The 14907-nt window shown below is 42.9% G+C and overlaps 1 protein-coding gene across 28 annotated transcripts in view; it reads left to right on the forward strand.

Moving 5' to 3' along the window:
• FOXP1 (forkhead box P1) overlaps positions 1–14907 on the forward strand; it is a 546942-nt gene that overhangs the window by 70758 nt on the left and 461277 nt on the right. For all 28 annotated transcript variants that reach the window (XR_014522962.1, XR_014522963.1, XM_083491883.1 and 25 more), the window contains one exon: positions 12360–12484. The gene's annotated coding sequence lies outside the window, so the exon portion shown is untranslated. The remainder of the gene's footprint in view (positions 1–12359; positions 12485–14907) is intronic.

The following is a 14907-nucleotide window of genomic DNA, read 5'->3' on the forward strand; positions in this document are numbered from 1 at the left end:
CTGATATAGATACTCCTTCCCCCATTTATTGCAGGAGGGTATGTTAGCACAGTTCTGTGGTCCTGTTTCTCCTCTTTTAGATGAGGCAGCCATTTTGTGTTGTGCCATCTCCCCCCATCCATTTTGTGATATGCTATGTCCCCATAACAGACATTTCATAACTAGCAGCATGGCATTTCTGCTTGGTGACCTCTGCTGTAGAAGCTAGAGAATTCTGTGCCCCCATATTAATAGGTAAAGATCTGCCCATGACAAAGCAATTACTAAGACTTTCCCCAAACATCGCATTCTTCTTGTCCAGAGTAGAAAACCAAATTATGTAGGCATATGCCCAACTGAATGTATTAGGACAATTGGTGAAGCCCATAGGGTTGTTGTGTGGACTTGAACTTTGCTGGAATGTAGGGCTCAGTTCTGATGTTGGAAGTCCTCCAGAACTAAAGCATGGAGGTCCTCAAAACTATACTAGATACCATTTCAATGTCATGGTGAGCAGAATCCCTAGACCACGGGTGTCAAACACAAGGCCCGCTGGCCGAATCCGGCCCGCCAGACCTCGTCATGTGGCCCGTGTAGCCGCTGGCGGCCGCCAGCCTTCACCTTTTATTCTCGCTTTTTTTTTTTTTACACAAGAAAGCCACCTCTTCAGCACATGTGCGGCAGCCTACAAGCCAGAGAACGTCTGCCCTCTAGCGGCGCCGGCCATTCTACACAGGAAACCTCCACTTTACATGCATTCAGGAAACCTCCACTTGTTTTTATATTGAGCGCATGCCATCCTGTGATGTGACAGATCCAACGGCTGCCTGAACCCTTCTCTCCTGTACTGTAAATACATATGATGTAGAGTCCTACAGATACAAACGGCCCTTTGAGGTTGACCAAACTGCTGATGCGCCCCCCTGATGAATTTGAGTTTGACACCCCTGCCCTAGACCATCCTTGGATTCCAATATTAGGTGCAAAAGCCCAATAAATGTGGTTTAATGGGCTGAAGAACTAGTGAATGAATGGAATATCTTCGGATCTTTACAACTTCACTTCCCCACACCATTGTCCTGTGCTTTCGTTACATGGAATACTTGGCTGAATTTCACTAAACCAGAGTAGAATCTGTAGGTTCTCCCAACCAGTTCTGCTCTTACCCAGTTCTAAGTCCTGAATTATTGTTGTTCTGTTACAGTTATTGGCCTCCACAGTCAGTTACAGGCTCACTGTTAAAACTGTGTTCATGGAAGACAATCTTACTTGGCTACGAGTGATTGAAGAAGAAGAAGAAGAAGAAGAAGAAGAAGAAGAAGAAGAAAGGGGTAACCAACATGGAACCTTCCTGGTTGGACTCGAACTTCCATCAGTCTCAGCCAGTATGGCCAATTGCCGGAGATTATGGGAGTTGTAGTTTCAACAATATATGAATGGCACCACATTGGCTACCCCTGCACTAGGACAACGCTGACATACCCAAGTTAGCTGTCGCTCTTACCGACTAGTACTGTTTTAATTGTTCTTGACCAGACAAAATTACTTTTAAAAAGTTCTTTTGGAAAGGGGGAAATAACAATTATTTCTTATTTCATGACAATATAATATACTACTTTTTTAAAAAATAGAACTGCTCATTTTGAGAAACGCTTTGAGTTATTTGCTCAAGTTATTGTATTCTAGCTTCATGGAAAGACACAACTTCCATGCAAACATGCTTTCATTCTGCTATTTCTTTGAATTTTCCATTATGATGGTGGATAGAATGTTGATGGTGTACCCTTGTTTTGATAACAGTAATGAATTAGCCATCTGTTAGTTGCTGCCTGGGTGGACAGCTATAAAGACGAGATTGATTGGGCAGTTTCATATGTAACATTGTCTTCAAACCTGTGTATGTATGCTGTACTGTCACTGAATGCAATAGGTGTTTTACTGGCAGTTAATAAAACAGCGTAAACTACTGGACAGTAATATAAACCTTGTGCAAGTTTAGTTGCTAAACCCAGTTGTCCCTTTGGGCAATTGTGGACAAATACATTTTGCATTGTTACTTTATTTTAAGGTTGTCTCAGATGACTAGGCAGAACTTCCATCATTTTGTGGCACTGGGCAATTTGATATGAATCTGCATAAAATCATAACACAGACTGAACTGGATACTGGCTGGAAAAATATTTATTTATTTGTGACTTGATGTTTTTAGAGTACTGCCAAGTAAATCCCATCTTCTCATAAATCGGGGGGGGGGGGTGTACACACGTACGTACCTAACTTCAGAAATAGGGAATTGGCAGAAAAGGCATGAGAGAAAACATGCAAGACTATGTGGTGAGAAGTCCCAGTCCCTGCAACATAGCCAAGATTATCCCAAGGCATTTTTCATCTTAGGGCAAATAACTAACTGCAGTAGATGCTGGCTCTGTTACCTGGGTTACTAGAATGCCTTTAGAACCAGACCTCTCACTGTTCTAGAGTCACAAGACTCTCCTTTTCAGGCATCCCTTTTGTATTGGGAGCCACTGGGCAGAATAGTTCAACTCACGATACTTTCACCCTTTATCTAGTCAACTATGGTATATATTAATAGAGCACTACTGTTGTCTAATTAGTAACTGAGTTTCTGCTGTTACTGGAGAACTTCCAGTTGCAGATTTTAATGGAAAACTCCCTCATTTTTCAGAAGCTCCTCCATGGCTTATGTTTCCATTCAGTCACTCTGCCACCTTAATTTGCCTTACCCTTGTTTTCATTCACATGCCAGGCATAAAATGAAGGCACAGCGTAATGGTGTATTAACTTGCAAACCTTCCAAGAAGTTACATGACAGCCAGATGCTGGCGCTGGCTATTTTAGGTGCATCTAATTGACCACAAATGCATGGGTCCTTTTGGACTCAGGGGGCAGAATGGGGGCAGAACAGGGGTGGGGTGGGGTGGGGCATGCTTATAGGCACTCCTTTGACATGCACAGGGGCTGGGAACGGAACCCCTGTGCGAAATGGTCGCCGCCTGTACCATTATTTGATTCAGATGTAAGAAGGGGGGAATCACACAGTGGGCCTTTTAGCAAGAGCAATAAAACTTGGCTTATGTAGATGGACAAATTCAGAGTAAGGTACTTTTTCTGGATGATATTACCGTATTTTTCGCCCTATAAGACGCACTTTTCCCCCTCCAAAAATGAAGGGGAAATCTGGGTGCGTCCTATGGGGCGAATGCAGGCTTTCGCTGAAGCCTGGAGAGCGAGAGGGGTCCGTGCGCACCGACCCCTCTCGCTCTCCAGGCTTCAGGAAGCTATCCCAAGTCTTGCAAGCCCGGCGGGATGTCCCGCGGGCTCGCAAGGCTTGCGGGCAGCAGCCTGCATCCAAAAGCTGGGGACAGCGGGGAGGCGCAGAGCCGCCACCCCGCTATTCCCCGACCTGAACTGGAGGCTGGTGGGGGGAGAAGAAAGCCTGCTTCTCCCCCCCGCCAGCCCCACAAGCTCGGGGGATAGGGGGATGGCGGAGCGCTGCCATCCCGCTATTCCCCGACCTGATCTGGAGGCTGGCGGGGGGAGAAGCAAGCCTGCTTCTCCCCCCGCCAGCCCCACAACCTCCAGATCAGGTCGGGGAATAGCGGGATGGCGGCGCTCCGCCATCCCGCTATTCCCCGACCTGATCTGGAGGCTGGCGGGGGGAGAAGCAAGCCTGCTTCTCCCCCCGCCAGCCCCACAAGCTCGTGGGATAGCGGGCCAAGCTGTCCCTGAAGGCAGAAGAGGGAGACGGAGCACTCCATCTCCCTCTTCTAGCTTGGGATGGTTGCGCAAAGCCTCTGCAGGGCAGCGCAGTGCGCTGCCCCCCAGAGGCTTGGGAGGCTGTCCCTGAAGGCAGAAGAGGGAGACGAAGTGCTCCGTCTCCCTCTTCTAGCTTGGGGATGGCTGCGCAAACCTGGGGGGAAATCAAATTTTTTCCTTTGATTTCCCCCCCCCCCCAAAAAAATAGGTGCGTCCTATGGGCCGGTGCGTCCTATAGGGCAAAAAATACGGTACTTCAAAGCACTTCAAAAGTAGTGCAGAGTCAACTGCTGGAATAAAACTCTATACTAAGGTAAAGGGTAAAGGGACCCCTGGCCATTAGGTCCAGTTGTGACTGACTCTGGAGTTGTGGTGCTCATCTCACTTTATTGGCTGAGGGAGCCAGCATACAGCTTCCGGGTCACGTGGCCAGCATGACTAAGCTGCTTCTGGTGAAACCAGAGCAGTGCACGGAAACGCCGTTTACCTTCCCGCCGGAGCGGTACCTGTTTATCTACTTGCACTTTGACGTGCTTTCAAACTGCTAGGTTGGCAGGAGCTGGGACAGAGCAACGGGCGCTCACCCCATCGCAGGGATTCGAACCACCGACCTTCTGATCGGCAATTCCTAGGCTCTGTGGTTTAACCCACAGCACCACCTGTGTCCCTAAAAAACTCTATACTAGCTGAGACTAATCTCACCCCTGAAATTTCCTTTTTGACCTAATGAGGACAGGTTTTGGATGTTCTTAGACTTGGTGGAAGCAGGAAGTTGAAAGTACCTTGTAGTTCCTGTTCCCTAGTATTGGGCCTTAGGAGAAACATTGCATCTCCACCTGTGGAGAGCTCTGCCATCTGTAATGACACCAGCATTCCAGCTGCCCCACCTGGCAAACTACATCTGGCAAGCGCTGATGGAAGTTGGGAGTCCCAACAGCTTCTGATGGGTTATAAGTTCCCAACCCCTGGTATAGACAGTACTGAACTAGGTGGACCAATGGCCTGAGCAGGTATTTATCTTCATCTGGGAATCTTTGGACTTCTCTGAATGGAAGTGGGTAGTAGCAACTTTTGTCTTAACATCCATTCCTGCACCATTCCTGTTGCATCAGTTATGCCATGAGCCGAGTGCATTAATCTTCAGTAATTGTCCCAATGCCATGTTTACACACAAGTCTAGCAATTTCAGTTTATATGTATGATAGACTATGTATATAGTGATTAACAACTCAACTGCATAGCTTTGTAACCAGCGGTAGCCTGACATTCTGCTTGGAATGTGGCAGTGGCAGGATTCTAGAACTCGGAGGAGGCTGTTGCAGTCAAATTCCACACACATGAATTATGACAAGTTAGGCTGACTGTACTGTGGTTTGTTGTGTCTGGTTTGGTTCCTACTTTTAAAGCTGCAGTTGCATTTGGTCATTTGAAGCTTATTTTCGTAGTCTGGCCAAACCAGCTGGATCCCCGTGCACTGCAGGGAAACATAAAACGTTCAGCGTTTGAGCTAAAGTGCTCGACAGATAAGAAGACTCTTGTTACATCATGCGCACTGTCTTGTGGGGTTACTAACTTCATTTTATTTGATTGGATGCTGAACAAGGCAAAGGAACACTCTTAATGGAAAGAAGAAAACTCTTTGGGTACAATCCAGATTGATTATATCAGTGGAAAAATTGCCTTGACTCTAGTGGGAGGTGTATTGCTCCATGCATGCATGCATGCATGTATGTATGTATGTATGTATGTATGTATGTATACAGTAATTTCTAAACTAAATGAGAGATCAAGAATAACTAAGGAATGAATTGGATCAGTCCCACTGTTTTGGTGCAGTGGGTGGGTAGGATAGAGAATGCTGTGTGTACCGAATAAATATCTCACAATTGGGTTTGCACACAGATTGTGGATTTCTGAAATCTACATATTAAACAACTTATGCCAGCAGGCTGAAATGAAATGGGAAATCCTGCCCTCTACACTCATATGCCAACACTGTGTCTGGTCTTTTGGCCTAATTGTATACCAAGGTTAGAGTAGTGTGCACACTTAGCTGGGAACAGTTCCCTTGAAAACAGGAAGACTTATTTCCAAGTAGAAATATATAGGATTTCACTGTAAGAGATGGCAAGTAACAATAGGTAAATAATAACCTGATTGTAAGAGGTGATGTGATCATAATTAAAATAAATAGCAATTTTTATAAATTAATTTCTACATAGCCCTTACAAGTATCCAAAACACTTCACATGCATTATCTAGCTGTAATCCTTACCGTATGAGCCCCAGTTATGTATTTATTAGATTTCCATCCCACCTTTCCTCCAAGGTGGCTTACACAGTTCTCCCACTCCTCAACTCCTTCCCACACCCTGCGAGGTAGTTTAGGCTAAGAGACAGTGACTGGCCCTGGGTCACCCAGTGAGCTTCGTGGCTGAGCGGGGATTTGAACCCTGGTCTCCAAGGGTGCAGCATGCGAACCACCACACCACATTGGCATATCTGAGGGTTGAGGGTTGGTGGCGAAGGGACTTCCCCAGGGACTTCCTATGGCCACTACGATGCAACAGTTCTCTTTGAAGGAGACTGTGAAACCAGCAGCAAAGGCATAATAATTGGCCAGTGTGGCATGAGGGTGTGCTGAACTCTGCTCTCCTCATCTCGGTATGTACAGCTGGTTCTGGGAGACTCCGCACACATCAGGGTTCTTTTTAATTATTTGGAAGGGGATGTTGCATAGTTATTAAAATAAAATTTAAAAATCACCTTTTCTATACCAGCTCCCCCCCTCCTCATTTGCTAAATGTGAAGGATAAATAATTTAATCTGGTGAAGAATGATAAATCTGGATATCAGAGGGAGTAGACATGGTTGATAAATGACTGGGTTCCCCCCCTCCCCTCTGCAGGGTTGCCTAAACAAAATGTGGAAATACGAGTTGTATTATACATAGAAGTGTGTAACCAAGTGGCTGTGAATGTTGCCTCTGTTGCCAGTATGTGGAAACCGTATCTCGTTAAATACTTCCTCGGTGTACTTCTTGTTTGTACTGGTAACGCTGGAAATCACATGGGAGGCAGAGGTGCTCTTTAGATGACTTTCCTGGGAGATAAAGAAAACCAGAGGGATGTGGCATGCTTGCGTTGTGTGCCAGGAATGCTGAATGTTTGGGCGGTTAGCCTTTGGTGGGGCGCTGCTGTTGTCAGTGGTTCTAAAGAGAGCTTGACAAGTGACAGAGCTGGGTTCACAACATACAGTAGATTAAAAGGATAAGAAACTGAAGAGAGAAAACCCGGCTACAAAAGGTTTTACTGTTAACAATAGCAAAGAGGGATCTTGAAAGGACGAGTAAAATGCTTCTTGGTCATAAAGGTAATGTGTTTGTATGTTCTGAATTGGCATTTACTTGTTTGGAAATATATTTTGACCGGCAGAGATGAGTATCTCAGGACCTATTTTTGTACCACCATTCACACAGCCCCATTGCTATTGACTGCCTGTCTCCCCAAAAGATTTTTAATAATAGGCTCCTGAGATGCAATAAGGCCTTCCGTTTGAGATCCTAAAATGCTTCATAAATATTATTTAAACCTATTAAATACTATTTAATCCCCGGGACCTCCAGGATGGGGTGGGAAAGAAAGTCCTGCTTGATACTGTGGAGAGCTGCTGCCATTCATTGTGAGCAATAGATGGACCAACCGATCTGATTCAGCTTATTTCCCTGTGCTCCCACGTTCCAGAAAAATCAGCAGCTGTTGGGAGGGTACTTCTGTACCCAGCCTTGCTTCTATGTGTTGCAGGTGATGCCTATAGACAGGAGCGCCTTTTTCCAGCTATGATAGGTGCTGGCTACACCCACTGAAGAGCAAGGGTGGGGAACCTCTGGCTCACAGACCTCATTAAGCCCTCCAGGCTATTTTGGCTAGGCCATGTTCACTTGGCCCACAAGTATGGGGTAGGTAAATTCGCAGCTGGGCCAAAAAATGGGGTTGCATGTGCTGCTGATCAACTGCTTGTCTGCTTCTGCATAGCCCTTTGGAATGAAGCCCCAACTTTCAGCTGATTGTTGGGGCTTCAAAGCACAATGCAGTGCTCTCTGCAAACATCAATGATCAACTGATAGTTGCAGCCTAAACAACTGAAGCCCCAATAGTGAGCTGGAATTAGGTTCACTAGGGAGTTCCCCTTCAGGAACTTCCAAGGAAGCTGGAGGAATCACTTTGAATACAAATCACATTCTCTGCAGATAGGAAAATAATCCTTTTTAAGGAACGTTTCCCACCTCTGAAGAGACCTCAAAGGGCCTCCCTGTTGTAACAACAACAACAACAGCAACAACAGTTGATAATCTCTGTGAGGGTTGCTAGTAGTCTGATCTTATATCATGAAATTTCAGAGAACTGTATGTTTTGTTACTTCACTTTCGCATTGTTACCCTTTGAGCACTGATGACTTGCCAAGAAGTGAGGGAAGGCTTTGACCTATCTTACTCAGGCCTAGTGATAGTTGGTTAGATGCATTCCTGAATTGTTCGGAAAGGATCACCATTAAGAAAACTGGAGTGTACAGTGGTACCTCGGGTTACAAACACCTCGGGTTACAGACTCCGCTAACCTGGAAGTAGTATCTTGGGTTAAGAACTTTACTTCAGGATGAGAACAGAAATCGCATGCCGGCAGCAGTGGGAGGCCCCATTAGCTAAAGTGGTACCTCAGGTTAAGAACGGTTTGAGGTTAAGAACGGACCTCCAGAACGAATTAAGCTTGTAACCAGAGGTACCACTGTATGGTAATTAAAAATGTAAAAATGGCCTGTGGGAAAGCATGCACTTTTTCCACTCAAAACTAAACATGGAGGGCTCATTCCACAGTGTACAGGGAAAGAAGGTTTACTGCTTCCTTCCCCTGCCACAACCCTTACCCCCCCCCAACACATCCTATGGGGCAAATTCCAGGAGTAAAAAAAGTGTCCCACTAATAACCGTGGGATTTTTATTTTTTTTAAGCTATTGGGAACAGTGGAGGTCAAGTTTTCAAAGAGTTCTGGAAGCTCTGTCGCTCTCCTCCTCCCCCCACATGCCCCCCACCTACCCACTATGTGCTGCAACCCAATCCATATAATTGCAGCATTTAATTTTGAGTAACAAAAAAAGAACATAAATGTAGCTTCAGGCTACGTATTAAACCCCATGCCAGAGGTCTTTCCCAGTCTTGCTATCTGACATCCTTTAATTGGAGATGCCATGGATTGAACGGGGGGCTTTCTGCATGTATTACATAAGATATTGTGACATTCCCTACTCATTGTGTTCGGTATAATGCTGGAGAAAAGTCTGAACATGCCCGTAACACACATTTGCACCCATGCATATGTCTTCCTAGTACTGGAGTCAGCTGTGGCTGACTTGGCATAAGCCCAAAATTGTGGAAGTCCCTCCACAAAAAGGTTCAACTGGCACCTTCACTATACAGTTTTGGGCGAATGCTGAATACTTTCCTCTTTACCCTGGCCTTTGACACCGGAGATGTGTTTTTCCGTTCCGACCCTGTTCTTGTTCTTGCAATTTAATTTAACAATTTTTAGTACTGAATTTTAAATTGTAACTCGCACTGGGACCTATTGGGCAGATAATAAATATGACAGTAACAGTAATATCATTTATAATAATAACATGACAGTGCAAATGTTCCCTTGTTGAAGTAATGCTAACACTCTCAAAATTGCTCCCCCCCTTCCTGCCTTTGTCCAATACCATTTACTTTCTGTTTCTTAAAAGAAAATAAGGGAAAGGGAAGTATATTGTGCTACTTCATGCAATGCTACACAACCTGTTTGGAAAAACAGAGTCCCGTTACCTTGTGGGACCCAAGAATATGAGATCCTTGGCTTCGTTTACTTTCAATTCCAAGCTATTATTTTTTGAAATACTTTCAGGTTCTCCCAGAAGGACCCGGTTCATGATAGAAACCACTTTTACCTCTTCTTTATTTCCAAGAAATCATTGTGTCAAGTTTCCAATAAGCAATAGGCAGCAGTGTTGAGAAGATTAAGCTCCTATATCGCTTCATTCATAACTTCCCCAAACAGCTCATTTATCAAAGGGCCGTGTCACAAATGACATGGGCATTCACTAAAATTAAACTTGTTTGGATTAAAATATACGACTTAACATTTAACTTCACTTAAAGATATATGAGCAAGGTGCAGGGGTTTTTTAAACTGCAGGTTGTACTGAATTCTAGCAAAGAAGAACAAAATGTTTTCTTTTGTTTTGTTGCTTGGTGGTAGGACTGTTTTGTAAACAACCTGATGCCTCGGCCTTGGGGATCTTGCAGCTGCTCCATTCAGGTTCCCTGTAGACATTTTGACAAAGTGGGGATTGTTGAAGAAGGAAAGTAAACAAGAAAATAAGAGTATATTTGATCATCTCCTAACCTGTTTGAACACACACCAGTTGTTTTCAAGGGCTGATTCCCAGACATGCACTTAAAATCTGACTGGGGGCAGGGGGCAGGTTCCACCTGCTCCATACAGACAGTTTGTTGTTTTGAACAGACTCTCAGAATTAACAAGCTGAATATTACCTACCGTGTGTATGCATCCTCAAATATGTAAATCAGAAAGTGTGATGGTATCATCTTTTCCCCAATGATATAAAACTTTGATAATACCCTGTTTCCAATCCCTTTGAGGAAGGACTATCTAGTATGATTACTTTTGTTGTCCTTGCACTTGTTTTTATTTCAACATGTGCATATGTACTCTGATCCCCTTAGACTGCAAAATGTTTTTCAACTGGAGAGGCCTCATTTTACGCACATGTGGATAGCAGCAGTACTACCCTAACATGTTGTTTACACATGTCCATGTTAATAATATGTTCAAACAAACATTTCTTGTAGAGATAAGTATTTAAGAGCAGTAGAGCCTAAAATGTTTTAGCTTCACCTTTGATCATCACTTGATAACCCCTCTCTAATAAAATGCAGCAGCTGTCCTTGAGTCCATGGTCTATATGATAAAATACGTGGGCTCCATGTGCTTTCGGTTCTTTCCTTGGACATGGATTTTGGGGGAAACAACTGTAAAATGGGCATTAGAGTGACACTGAGTTGGGAGGGACTGCTGGATTGTCTAATCCCAACTTTTTTTGTAAACAGCTTAGAGGCTTTATTGCAATCAAGCAGTACATAAATAGATTTTAAAAACTGCAACTGCCTGCCTTTAAAAATATGCTCGTTGAAAAGCAGCTTGCTGCAAGTCTTAAAAAAAGATGAGAAGCCTTGTTTGTGCCTCAACTACCCGCTGTTATTATTTAGATTGGTCATTTTGGTTACCAAGGTTTCCAATCGGCTTATATTTAAAAACATAAACATAAATGTATTGTTGTCCTCTGTTCTCCAGTGTCTGAGCTGTATGTAATTTGTAGTCGTGGTTAGCCTATACTCTGCCAGAAAGGTGCTTTTTAAAACAATGGTAAGATGAACGAACCTTTGTTCCTTCTTGCTAGCATGTTTGGTGATGTGGTTTTGTAAACACACTGCGAACATGTAGTCATGGCTTCCTTTCATGCATACTGTTGTGTACTTACAAACAAGTACCTGCTTCGTCTTTTATGGTGTTTACTGCTGCAAACTTCGATATGTATGTGAGCTTCCTTAAAATGGAAGAACATGGGTGCTGGGTCTTCTGTCCTCCAACTCTTCCATTCGTTTCAATAACCAAACTCTTTTCTTTGCTGCATTGTTAACATTTAGGCCAAATGAGCTGCAAGCAAACATTTCCACTCACAGATAGGAAACTATCTGAATAGGGCTGCAACATTTAGTCAGTTAATCAAGTAGAGTAATGGATTTAAAAGTTATGAATTTTTGTTATAATCAGCAGATTTTACAAAAAATTACTAAAAACAAATATTTTCAAGTCAGTTGCTTAGAAAAATGTGAGTGGCAGATCCAGCACATTCTTAGAGGAAACATTACTCCTTTCCTTTCTTATAGGAGGGAATTCTAAGATGGAGAACAAAAGCAGGAGAGGGCTGTTGCGCTCATGTCCTATTTGTGGGCTTCTCATTGGTTGGGCTACTGTGGGAAACAGGATACCAAACTAGATAGGCCTTTGGCAGCAGAGCTCCCCTAATGTTCTTACCAATAATATATGTGCCGTATAAAAGCAAAGAATGAGAATGTGTTGAATATGCCTTCAAACAATCCGCTCACACCGAAAACTGTGTGTTAAGGAGAAGGGGGCAGGCGTCCATCCAAGAAAAAAAGACTTTGGCAACCCCACCTGCCGTTTAACCCATTGTGCTTTGACTATACACGATTTGGGATTAAGGCGTGATCCCCATAATGTAGCCCCTATGGAAGTTGTGAGCTTACTGTAGTGGTAAATTTACTGTTTAACAAAGAAACATATTGAAACTAGAATACATTTTGATGAAGTTTTAGGCAATGGTTCTGTTTATAACAGCAAAAAATGACTGTTAGATAAAATTACATACTGCGACAATTTCCCCCCTTCCTTCATCGGCGATGCTTCTTGTGAAAGGAACCAATCCACCAAGCATTCTTCTGATCCAGAGTTTTTTCCTGTTACAGCATGCTGTGAATCACTTACCTGAGTGAATCTGGCTTCTGAATACGCTGGAAATGAAAAGGGGTCAATCCCTTCCAAAACTTCATCAGCCATGAATGAAAACGCTTAATAACCACAACTAAAACTGGTAAGTCAATAATGTAAATGTAAGTAGTCTCAGTCATTGAAAACTCAGTTCCTAAGAACTCACAGAGACGCTTAAAAATGAGCCCAAAACTTTTCCCCCTTCCACTTTTGTCATTAATAGTGTTTATTTTGTTAATCATCTCAAACATTGGTCTTCCATTAGCAGGTTGGGACCTCCTACTGGTTCCAAGCTCATCTAAGGTGGGTTGCAACAGCAGCACAACCTCATAATAATATATGGTAAAAAAGAGAGAAATTGATTAAAAGGTGGCTCCCAGGTTGCAAAAGATTGGAAACTACTGATCTAGAACATTGTTGGTATTATAACAGTGATAGAAGAGCTGGTGTAGTGTTATTGCTAAGAATGTGAGCTGTGAATCAAGGTCCCTGTTCAGTTTAAACTACATGACCTTAGATAAGTCATCTTCCTTGAATAGCCATGTGCAAACTAAACTATGCTATAGGTTTGTAAAGATTGCAGAGAATTCAAACATCATGCTCAACCATGGTTTAACATGATGGGAACAATCTGCGGTTAGCCTTAGCCTTTCACTCCCGCTTTCTGCTGTTTGGCCCTAAGTAAGAGTTAGGAAGCTTCCACTTTGAGTTAAACACAGCTTTCCATGTCTTCTGGTTCTAAAGCTTGTTATTGTTAACTATGATTACTTTAAACTAGCCAGCTGTTGAAATCATAATTTAAAGTTGGCTTCTTTTATATAACCATAGTTAAAGTTAACCGCAGTCCATTGGTCGGTACCACATGACAAATTGTGGTTAACCAAAGGAGGAAGAGGAAGCTTTCAAACTCTTCTTTGTGAGGACAGGAGAACCCAAAGGTCTCTACAGTTTGTTTGTATTGTGTTAACCCAAGGTTTAGTGTGATATTTCAGTGCAGCCAGTATATTGGAAACTCTTTGAACACTGAAAATGTGCTAAATAGATAATGAATGTAGTAATTGTGACAAAATATAGCTGCAACTCAGTAATTTATAGATGGTTCCCAGTACATTTCATTTTATTAAACTATTTAGAATAAAAATAGTTTCATAATGAAAGTTGATAATGTTTTTTGACATGTAAAGTCAGCACAGAAAGATCTAAGGCTTACTGGGAATCGGTTGATCAGCAGTGCTGTGGATGCCTCACTTGTAATAGTAACTTAAAATGAATGTATAGGAGCTTCAGTATCTTATACTTTGGGTCCCAAGATAGACAATACACACAGAATATTCATCATTTTAGTATACGTCTGTCCTATTGACAAAATGATGTCACTCACCATAGATTCATAGAATCAGGAGCGCCAGCAGGCGAGGGCCAGCCCCCCCTCCCCGCTGAAATTTTCAAGAAGGGGGATGGGCCCCCTCAATATCTGGGGGGACACGCATATGCCATGTGTGCATACCGTGTGACATGATCAAGTCACTCATACATATCCTGCTACTTCCACTCACAACTGCCTCTGTCCCCCTCAGTAGGGAGTCACCTACCACCACCATATGTCTCTTCCTTCTCTGGGGAGTGGCAGGAATTGTTCTGTAGAATTACTTTGTTGTAGGTACTTTTGCTCCATAATCTGCCTGGTGCTGATATAATACTCCCTGATCACCTCACCATGGCTAGACTATCAGGAAAACTCCAGCAGCTCATACGTTCCTTATTTCATTTTGCAAACAGGCTGGTGATTAGTCGTGTGTGATTGGTACTGCCAGACCTCTGAATTACTAGCTTAGGTCTAAAGCAATTCCATCATTCATATTATAATTATTTTGGCCTACCTTTTTATTTATCAAATATTTCGCACTGGAAGAAATACAATTATTCTTTAGTCAGAAGAATGAAAATTGAGCTCAGTTTTTGGTTTCTAGATTAAACAGAAAAGAAAGGATTTTCAGCTAGGAGTTTGCTTAAAGTATATGGAATCCCCCCCCCAACTTCCTTTTAAATAATAACTTTGCATTGCTGGCATGTAATCAATAGCCCTCTTTGCCTATTATAAATCCACTTTCATTCAAAAATAAAATTAACACATATTTTAAAGGGGCTGTGCTTTTATTTTCCAGGAGTCACCCTGCCATTAAACATGGATTATCATAACTTCATGTTTTACTGCTGACACAGTAAACAGTTTAATAGATCGATTTTGCTAAGTTCACATGCAAGTATGTTTATGTGGCAGTTATACATAAATCCCAAGTGTTTATACTTAAATCTTTATTTGTTAAACCATCATATTGAGAAATCAAAGTATGCAGCTTTGCAATCGAGTATATACACCCAGATTCAGTGAGAGGGATTTTTATGTATTCTCCTCAGATCTCAAAAAATATATCAGCATTGTTCATTTGTTTAGCAGCATAAAGGCGAATCTTGCTGTGCAAGAATATCTCTTAAGACTGGGGCTGGTGCTAAGGATCCCCCCCC

The sequence above is a fragment of the Podarcis liolepis genome (assembly GCF_965112155.1).
Source record: "Podarcis liolepis genome assembly, chromosome: 2".
Classification (NCBI taxonomy): Eukaryota; Metazoa; Chordata; class Lepidosauria; order Squamata; family Lacertidae; genus Podarcis; species Podarcis liolepis.